General features: G+C 33.8%; 3 non-coding genes across 3 annotated transcripts; all 3 read left to right on the top strand.

The window, feature by feature from the left end:
* The first annotated feature begins 2,725 nt into the window (after positions 1-2,725).
* LOC137586075 (small subunit ribosomal RNA) lies at positions 2,726-4,716 on the top strand. Its single transcript, XR_011033682.1, has one exon. It is a non-coding gene; the product is annotated as a small subunit ribosomal RNA (ribosomal RNA).
* Positions 4,717-5,322: 606 nt separating this feature from the next.
* Positions 5,323-5,501, top strand: LOC137586080 (5.8S ribosomal RNA). The gene has a single exon (XR_011033685.1). It is a non-coding gene; the product is annotated as a 5.8S ribosomal RNA (ribosomal RNA).
* Positions 5,502-5,836: 335 nt separating this feature from the next.
* Positions 5,837-9,778, top strand: LOC137586076 (large subunit ribosomal RNA). Its single transcript, XR_011033683.1, has one exon. It is a non-coding gene; the product is annotated as a large subunit ribosomal RNA (ribosomal RNA).
* The last annotated feature ends 1,495 nt before the right edge of the window (positions 9,779-11,273 follow it).

Genomic DNA, 11,273 nt, shown 5'->3' with positions numbered 1-11,273 from the left:
TTTATTATCTCATTTATATGAAAAAAATTTCAATATCATATGGGAACTTCCATATCATATGGGATATGCATTTTGTATAAATATCTCATATCATATGAAAAAATATCATAACGTATGGGATTTATTTATTATCCCATTTATATGAAAAAAAATTTTACTTAATATTAAAAATATAAATTTTGCCCATTTATCATATGGGAACATCCATATCATATGGGATATGCATATCGTATGAACATCTCATATCATATGAAAAAATATCATAACGTATGGGATTTATTTATTATCCCATTTATATGAAAAAAATTTTACTCAGTATTGAAAATATTTATTTTGCCCATTTATCATATGGGAACATCCATATCATATGGGATATGCATATCGTATAAATATCTCATATCATATGAAAAAATATCATAACGTATGGGGCTTATTTATTATCCCATTTATATGAAAAAAAATTTTACTCAATATTAAAAATATAAATTTTGCCCATTTATCATATGGGATCATCCATATCATATGGGATATGCATATCGTATAAAAACATATTTATAAAAAAAAATGTTAATTTATTATTGAGCGGTACCTTCACACATAAATGGGCGATTTCGAGAATGCGTGGCACAAAACCTACTTAGGTGGTGTGATGTCGAGCATGGTCAGTCATATGTAATATCGGTACAGTTCTCAAATACATATGTCTTATGCATTTATAATCGGCAATGTCAATTTATTTATATATTATAATGAAGTTTAATGGTATTTATAAAAATACATATGAAAAATTATTGTTGAGTGGTACCTTCAAACATAAATGGGCGATTTCGAGAAAGCGTGGCACAAAACCTACTTAGGTGGTGTGATGTCGAGCATGGTCAGTCATATGTAATATCGGTACAGTTCTCAAATACATATGTCTTATGCATTTATAATCGGCAATGTCAGTTTATTTATATATTATATTGAAGTTTAATGGTATTTATAAAAATACATATGAAAAATTATTGTTGAGTGGTACCTTCAAACATAAATGGGCGATTTCGAGAAAGCGTGGCACAAAACCTACTTAGGTGGTGTGATGTCGAGCATGGTCAGTCATATGTAATATCGGTACAGTTCTCAAATACATATGTCTTATGCATTTATAATCGGCAATGTCAATTTATTTATATATTATAATGAAGTTTAATGGTATTTATAAAAATACACATGAAAAATTATTGTTGAGTGGTACCTTCAAACATAAATGGGCGATTTCGAGAAAGCGTGGCACAAAACCTACTTAGGTGGTGTGATGTCGAGCATGGTCAGTCATATGTAATATCGGTACAGTTCTCAAATACATATGTCTTATGCATTTATAATCGGCAATGTCAGTTTATTTATATATTATAATGAAGTTTAATGGTATTTATAAAAATACATATGAAAAATTATTGTTGAGTGGTACCTTCAAACATAAATGGGCGATTTCGAGAAAGCGTGGCACAAAACCTACTTAGGTGGTGTGATGTCGAGCATGGTCAGTCATATGTAATATCGGTACAGTTCTCAAATACATATGTCTTATGCATTTATAATCGGCAATGTCAATTTATTTATATATTATAATGAAGTTTAATGGTATTTATAAAAATACATATGAAAAATTATTGTTGAGTGGTACCTTCAAACATAAATGGGCGATTTCGAGAAAGCGTGGCACAAAACCTACTTAGGTGGTGTGATGTCGAGCATGGTCAGTCATATGTAATATCGGTACAGTTCTCAAATACATATGTCTTATGCATTTATAATCGGCAATGTCAATTTATTTATATATTATAATGAAGTTTAATGGTATTTATAAAAATACATATGAAAAATTATTGTTGAGTGGTACCTTCAAACATAAATGGGCGATTTCGAGAAAGCGTGTCACAAAACCTACTCATGATGAACAGTGGTTGTTCAGACTAATTGAAGGTTATGCTCTACTTCAAATTTAATATATCAAATAAAAAGATAATGAAAAAGCCTACCAAGGTATTCCAAGGTGTATGATGAAACGGTCTTAGGAGCGTTCTCTCTGCTGAAGTTTATTCACTGGTTATATTTGGATTTATCGTTAATACAAAATAAAGATTATGAGCATTAAATTAGTTCTTAGTTTAATTGTTCATAATCTTTAACCTTTTTATATAAAAAGGTAAATATGAGAATTGCGTCATAAATCTTGTTATGTTCGCAAATTAACTAATTGATCTTTTATATAGAGCAAAATTATTATTTTTTTTTATTAAAATCAAGTCATTTTTATTGAATTAACTTTTCCTTATAATTAAAAAACATTCGTCACATTAAATTTGAGTGATGGTTTTACTTAATATATAAAATCACACATTAAATATCAATTTCTATTTAAATTTTAAATTTAATATCAAAATACAAATGTTTATTTTATTTGAAAATAAACAAAATTAAAGCAAATGTGATTATATATTTTGTAAGTGTAAAAATAAAGATATTTTTGATCATTATTATTGAAAATTTATACAATTAATGAAAAACGAAAATGAACGCTATTAAATTTTGGCCGTATTCGTAAAATGTTACCACAAATAATATATTTTATTTTATTGAAAAATATATAATATTGTCAAGTATCTTTAAATATTTTAAAATATGCGTTTGTCTAAATTCATATATTCATGTTTTTAACAACACATTAAATAATAACATTATTCTGGTTGATCCTGCCAGTAGTTATATGCTTGTCTCAAAGATTAAGCCATGCATGTCTAAGTACACACGAATTAAAAGTGAAACCGCAAAAGGCTCATTATATCAGTTATGGTTCCTTAGATCGTTAACAGTTACTTGGATAACTGTGGTAATTCTAGAGCTAATACATGCAATTAAAACACGGACCTTTTGGGACGTGTGCTTTATTAGACTAAAACCAAGCGATCAATTGATCGTTATATTGGTTGAACTCTAGATAACATGCAGATCGTATGGTCTTGTACCGACGACAGATCTTTCAAATGTCTGCCCTATCAACTTTTGATGGTAGTATCTAGGACTACCATGGTTGCAACGGGTAACGGGGAATCAGGGTTCGGTTCCGGAGAGGGAGCCTGAGAAACGGCTACCACATCTAAGGAAGGCAGCAGGCGCGTAAATTACCCACTCCCAGCTCGGGGAGGTAGTGACGAAAAATAACAATACAGGACTCATATCCGAGGCCCTGTAATTGGAATGAGTACACTTTAAATCCTTTAACAAGGACCAATTGGAGGGCAAGTCTGGTGCCAGCAGCCGCGGTAATTCCAGCTCCAATAGCGTATATTAAAGTTGTTGCGGTTAAAACGTTCGTAGTTGAACTTGTGCTTCATACGGGTAGTACAACATACATTTGTAGTTAGTACTATACCTTTATGTATGTAAGCGTATTATCGGTGGAGTTCTTATATGTAATTAAGTACTTGTACTTTTTATATATTCCTCCTATTTAAAAACCTACATTAGTGCTCTTCATCGAGTGTTTTTGTGGGCCGGTACAATTACTTTGAACAAATTAGAGTGCTTAAAGCAGGCTTCAAATGCCTGAATATTCTGTGCATGGGATAATGAAATAAGACCTCTGTTCTGCTTTCATTGGTTTTCAGATCAAGAGGTAATGATTAATAGAAGCAGTTTGGGGGCATTAGTATTACGACGCGAGAGGTGAAATTCTTGGACCGTCGTAAGACTAACTTAAGCGAAAGCATTTGCCAAAGATGTTTTCATTAATCAAGAACGAAAGTTAGAGGTTCGAAGGCGATCAGATACCGCCCTAGTTCTAACCATAAACGATGCCAGCTAGCAATTGGGTGTAGCTACTTTTATGGCTCTCTCAGTCGCTTCCCGGGAAACCAAAGCTTTTGGGCTCCGGGGGAAGTATGGTTGCAAAGCTGAAACTTAAAGGAATTGACGGAAGGGCACCACCAGGAGTGGAGCCTGCGGCTTAATTTGACTCAACACGGGAAAACTTACCAGGTCCGAACATAAGTGTGTAAGACAGATTGATAGCTCTTTCTCGAATCTATGGGTGGTGGTGCATGGCCGTTCTTAGTTCGTGGAGTGATTTGTCTGGTTAATTCCGATAACGAACGAGACTCAAATATATTAAATAGATATCTTCAGGATTATGGTGTTGAAGCTTATATTGCCTTCATTCATGGTAGCAGTAAAATGTTTATTGTGTTTGAATGTGTTTATATAAGTGGAGCCGTACCTGTTGGTTTGTCCCATTATAAGGACACTAGCTTCTTAAATGGACAAATTGCGTCTAGCAATAATGAGATTGAGCAATAACAGGTCTGTGATGCCCTTAGATGTCCTGGGCTGCACGCGCTACAATGAAAGTATCAACGTGTATTTCCTAGACCGAGAGGTCCGGGTAAACCGCTGAACCACTTTCATGCTTGGGATTGTGAACTGAAACTGTTCACATGAACTTGGAATTCCTAGTAAGTGTGAGTCATTAACTCGCATTGATTACGTCCCTGCCCTTTGTGCACACCGCCCGTCGCTACTACCGATTGAATTATTTAGTGAGGTCTCCGGACGTGATCACTGTGACGCCTTGCGTGTTACGGTTGTTTCGCAAAAGTTGACCGAACTTGATTATTTAGAGGAAGTAAAAGTCGTAACAAGGTTTCCGTAGGTGAACCTGCGGAAGGATCATTATTGTATTTTCCAACCGTTATTAAAATAAATAAATTCCAAATTATTATAAGATATATAAGATGAAAATGAAATTTAAGATGAGAGCATAAGAACTAAATTCTATCCTATTTACCCAAGGATAAAAAAAAAGAGTATAAAATTAAACAACAATTGACGGACGGTAGCAAAATATGCTAAAACTCTTTAAATTATGGTGTTTTGCCAGCCATAAATAAAAATTATGTATTCCGATCGGAGATTGAAAATGATTTTTGTATATCTTATTTATTTGCGTGTATATGTACCATAATATACAGGCGTTGCGTATTGTATTGGCCATTATTGGTTTGGGCATTCAATGGTTAAAGCAACATCCCAAATGTACAATGTTGTACCTGCATTTAAGGTTAACGTTTTACATAATTTGATCGCTTACAAAATTTATCATCTTTTATAAATTATCAAGTCCAGTATTCAATCATTTATGTTAACTAAGACATTTCGCAGCATTCGTTTGGGTTAAGATTTTATTGAAGGAATTGATATATGCCAGTAAAATGGTGTATTTTTAATTTCTTTCAATAAAAATATTATTGACGTAATGAAATAAACAAACAATTTATTAATCACTCTAAGCGGTGGATCACTCGGCTCATGGGTCGATGAAGAACGCAGCAAACTGTGCGTCATCGTGTGAACTGCAGGACACATGAACATCGACATTTTGAACGCATATCGCAGTCCATGCTGTTATGGTACTTTAATTAATTTTAGAGTGCTGCTTGGACTACATATGGTTGAGGGTTGTAAGACTATGCTAAATAAGTTGTTTTAGTATTTTACGAAATATTAAAGCATATGGTATATTATTGGATATATATATATATGTATATTCATAATATTAATAATAATTGAAACACATTGGCTCTCATATGTATGAGAAAAATGAAGATGTATAATTTTCTTTTTCAAATCAAATGATACTGAGGAATGTTTAGCATAAAAAATATAAAATTTTAATCTAGAATTGCCTCTTATTAATGATATGAAATGAAAAACAATTGTCATAATATTATTCTTCACTTAAATTAGAAATTTACAATGGTTTTAATATATTTAATAATATATTTGTGTGTATATACAACCTCAACTCATATGGGACTACCCCCTGAATTTAAGCATATTAATTAGGGAGGAAAAGAAACTAACAAGGATTTTCTTAGTAGCGGCGAGCGAAAAGAAAATAGTTCAGCACTAAGTCACTTTGTCTTTATGGCAAATGTGAGATGCAGTGTATGGAGCATCAATATTCTAGTATGAGAAATTAACGATTTAAGTCCTTCTTAAATGAGGCCATTTACCCATAGAGGGTGCCAGGCCCGTATAACGTTAATGATTACTAGATGGTGTTTCCAAAGAGTCGTGTTGCTTGATAGTGCAGCACTAAGTGGGTGGTAAACTCCATCTAAAACTAAATATAACCATGAGACCGATAGTAAACAAGTACCGTGAGGGAAAGTTGAAAAGAACTCTGAATAGAGAGTTAAATAGTACGTGAAACTGCTTAGAGGTTAAGCCCGATGAACCTGAATATCCATTATGGAAAATTCATCATTAGAGTTGTAATATTTCAATAATATTATAATAATAGTGTGCATTTTTTCCATATAAGGACATTGTAATCTATTAACATGAACCAAATTTATCATAAAATATGACTTATAGTTTATTTAAATTATTTTGCTTGCATTTTAACATAGAATAAATGTCATTAATTTGATAAAGTGTTGATAGATTTATATGAATACAGTGCGTTAATTTTTCGGAATTATATAATAGCATGATTATCATTGATTTTCTGTGTTTATTATATGCACTTGTATGATTAACAATGCGAAAGATTCAGGATACCTTCGGGACCCGTCTTGAAACACGGACCAAGGAGTCTAACATATGTGCAAGTTATTGGGATATAAACCTAATAGCATAATTAACTTGACTAATAATGGGATTAGTTTTTAACTATTTATAGTTAATTAACACAATCCCGGGGCGTTCTATATAGTTATGTATAATGATATTTATATTATTTATACCTCTAACTGGAACGTACCTTGAGCATATATGCTGTGACCCGAAAGATGGTGAACTATACTTGATCAGGTTGAAGTCAGGGGAAACCCTGATGGAAGACCGAAACAGTTCTGACGTGCAAATCGATTGTCAGAATTGAGTATAGGGGCGAAAGACCAATCGAACCATCTAGTAGCTGGTTCCTTCCGAAGTTTCCCTCAGGATAGCTGGTGCATTTAAATGTTATATAAAATAATCTTATCTGGTAAAGCGAATGATTAGAGGCCTTAGGGTCGAAACGATCTTAACCTATTCTCAAACTTTAAATGGGTAAGAACCTTAACTTTCTTGATATGAAGTTTAAGGTTATGATATATTGTGCCCAGTGGGCCACTTTTGGTAAGCAGAACTGGCGCTGTGGGATGAACCAAACGTAATGTTACGGTGCCCAAATTAACAACTCATACAGAAACCATGAAAGGCGTTGGTTGCTTAAAACAGCAGGACGGTGATCATGGAAGTCGAAATCCGCTAAGGAGTGTGTAACAACTCACCTGCCGAAGCAACTAGCCCTTAAAATGGATGGCGCTTAAGTTGTATACCTATACATTACCGCTAAAGTAGATGATTTATATTATTTATAATATAAATTTTGAAACTTTAGTGAGTAGGAAGGTACAATGGTGTGCTTAGAAGTGTTTGGCGTAAGCCTGCATGGAGCCGCCATTGGTACAGATCTTGGTGGTAGTAGCAAATAATCGAATGAGACCTTGGAGGACTGAAGTGGAGAAGGGTTTCGTGTGAACAGTGGTTGATCACGAGTTAGTCGGTCCTAAGTTCAAGGCGAAAGCCGAAAATTTTCAAGTTTTAAATATGTCAAATAAATTAATCTAAAGTAAAACACTTGAATAATTTTGAACGAAAGGGAATACGGTTCCAATTCCGTAACCTGTTGAGTATCCGTTTGTTATTAAATATGGGCCTCGTGCTCATCCTGGCAACAGGAACGACCATAAAGAAGCCGTCGAGAGGTATCGGAAGAGTTTTCTTTTCTGTTTTATAGCCGTACTACCATGGAAGTCTTTCGCAGAGAGATATGGTAGATGGGCTAGAAGAGCATGACATATACTGTTGTGTCGATATTTTCTCCTCGGACCTTGAAAATTTATGGTGGGGATACGCAAACTTCTCAACAGGCCGTACCAATATCCGCAGCTGGTCTCCAAGGTGAAGAGTCTCTAGTCGATAGAATAATGTAGGTAAGGGAAGTCGGCAAATTAGATCCGTAACTTCGGGATAAGGATTGGCTCTGAAGATTGAGATAGTCGGGCTTGATTGGGAAACAATAACATGGTTTATGTGCTCGTTCTGGGTAAATAGAGTTTCTATCATTTATGATAGTTATTTGTTCCCCGGATAGTTAGTTACGTAGCCAATTGTGGAACTTTCTTGCTAAAATTTTTAAGAATACTAATTAATTTTAATTAGTTCTTTTAAATTATAACGATTATCAATTAACAATCAATTCAGAACTGGCACGGACTTGGGGAATCCGACTGTCTAATTAAAACAAAGCATTGTGATGGCCCTAGCGGGTGTTGACACAATGTGATTTCTGCCCAGTGCTCTGAATGTCAAAGTGAAGAAATTCAAGTAAGCGCGGGTCAACGGCGGGAGTAACTATGACTCTCTTAAGGTAGCCAAATGCCTCGTCATCTAATTAGTGACGCGCATGAATGGATTAACGAGATTCCTACTGTCCCTATCTACTATCTAGCGAAACCACAGCCAAGGGAACGGGCTTGGAATAATTAGCGGGGAAAGAAGACCCTTTTGAGCTTGACTCTAATCTGGCAGTGTAAGGAGACATAAGAGGTGTAGAATAAGTGGGAGATATTATTCCTTGTGTTTGATATCGCCAATGAAATACCACTACTCTTATTGTTTCCTTACTTACTTGATTAAATGGAACGTGTATCATTTCCTAGCCATTATACGGATATATTTATTATATCTTATGGTATTGGGTTTTGATGCAAGCTTCTTGATCAAAGTATCACGAGTTTGTTATATAATCGCAAACAAATTCTTTAATGAGAGATTGCATTTATGTATTTTCAATTTGAAATTTTTGGTATAACTCCAATTACTCAGGTATGATCCAATTCAAGGACATTGCCAGGTAGGGAGTTTGACTGGGGCGGTACATCTCTCAAATAATAACGGAGGTGTCCCAAGGCCAGCTCAGTGCGGACAGAAACCACACATAGAGCAAAAGGGCAAATGCTGACTTGATCTCGGTGTTCAGTACACACAGGGACAGCAAAAGCTCGGCCTATCGATCCTTTTGGTTTAAAGAGTTTTTAACAAGAGGTGTCAGAAAAGTTACCATAGGGATAACTGGCTTGTGGCGGCCAAGCGTTCATAGCGACGTCGCTTTTTGATCCTTCGATGTCGGCTCTTCCTATCATTGTGAAGCAAAATTCACCAAGCGTTGGATTGTTCACCCATGCAAGGGAACGTGAGCTGGGTTTAGACCGTCGTGAGACAGGTTAGTTTTACCCTACTAATGACAAAACGTTGTTGCGACAGCATTCCTGCGTAGTACGAGAGGAACCGCAGGTACGGACCAATGGCACAATACTTGTTCGAGCGAACAGTGGTATGACGCTACGTCCGTTGGATTATGCCTGAACGCCTCTAAGGTCGTATCCGTGCTGGACTGCAATGATAAATAAGGGGCAATTTGCATTGTATGGCTTCTAAACCATTAAAAGTTTATTTTATAAACGACAATGGATGTGATGCCAATGTTATTTGTAACATAGTAAATTGGGAGGATCTTCGATCACCTGATGCCGCGCTAGTTACTTATTAAAACATTATTTAATACAATGACAAAGCCTAGAATCAATTGTAAACGACTTTTGTAACAGGCAAGGTGTTGTAAGTGGTTGAGCAGCTGCCATACTGCGATCCACTGAAGCTTATCCTTTGCTTGATGATTCGATTTTTAAATTGCCGATGTATTTTTATTATATGGAGAGTATTTCATATAATAAGTATTATTATTTATTATAAGTATATAACTTAAAAGAACGAAAACGGCGGTTCCAACTGTGATCGTCATAATGTACCCAAATGAATCGTCATCATTTTAGTGACGCAACATATGTATTTTAAGAGATTCCTACTGTCCCTATTAAAAAGGGAAAATAAAATTATTATAAGTATATAACTTAAAAGAACGAAAACGGCGGTTCCAACTGTGATCGTCATAATGTACCCAAATGAATCGTCATCATTTTAGTGACGCAACATATGTATTTTAAGAGATTCCTACTGTCCCTATTAAAAAGGGAAAATAAAATTATTATAAGTATATAACTTAAAAAGAACGAAAACGGCGGTTCCAACTGTGATCGTCATAATGTACCCAAATGAATCGTCATCATTTTAGTGACGCAACATATGTATTTTAAGAGATTCCTACTGTCCCTATTAAAAAGGGAAAATAAAATTATTATAAGTATATAACTTAAAAGAACGAAAATGGCGGTTCCAACTGTGATCGTCATAATGTACCCAAATGAATCGTCATCATTTTAGTGACGCAACATATGTATTTTAAGAGATTCCTACTGTCCCTATTACAAAGGGAAAATAAAATTATTATAAGTATATAACTTAAAAGAACGAAAATGGCGGTTTCAACTGTGATCGTCATAATGTAGCCAAATGAATCGTAATCATTTTAGTGATGCAACATATGTATTTTAAGAGATTACAAATGTCTTCCTATTAATTTATTATCTCCTCATTATATTAAAAAAAATTGGGATCATCCATAAGTATATGACTTAAAAAATGGCATATTGTATGAATGATCGTCATATCATATGAAAAAAAATATCATAACGTATGGGATTTATTTATTATCCCATTTATAGTGAAAAAAAATTGTACTCACTATTAAAAATATTAATTTTGCCCATTTATCATATGGGAACATCCATATCATATGGGATATGCATTTTGTATAAATATCTCATATCATATGAAAAAATATCATAACGTATGGGATTTATTTATTATCCCATTTATATGAAAAAAATTTCAATATCATATGGGATATGCATTTTGTATAAATATCTCATATCATATGAAAAAAATATCATAACGTATGGGATTTATTTATTATACCATTTATATGAAAAAAATTTCAATACATATGGGAACTTCCATATCATAGGGATATGCATTTTGTATAAATATCTCATATCATATGAAAAAAAATCATAACGTATGGGATTTATTTATTATCCCATTTATATGAAAAAAAATATCATATGGAACTTCCATATCTATGAACATTTAAAAACAATCATATAAAAATTATCAAAAAGATATTAATTTTGCCCATTTATCATATGGGAACATCCATATCATATGGGATATGCATTTTGTATAAATATCTCATATCATATGAAAAAATATCATAACGT

The sequence above is a fragment of the Drosophila tropicalis genome, unplaced genomic scaffold (assembly GCF_018151085.1).
Source record: "Drosophila tropicalis isolate 14030-0801.00 unplaced genomic scaffold, ASM1815108v1 contig_899, whole genome shotgun sequence".
NCBI lineage: Eukaryota > Metazoa > Arthropoda > Insecta > Diptera > Drosophilidae > Drosophila > Drosophila tropicalis.
Note: the sequence above shows the minus strand (reverse complement) of the source record. Positions and strands in the feature narration are given on the sequence as shown.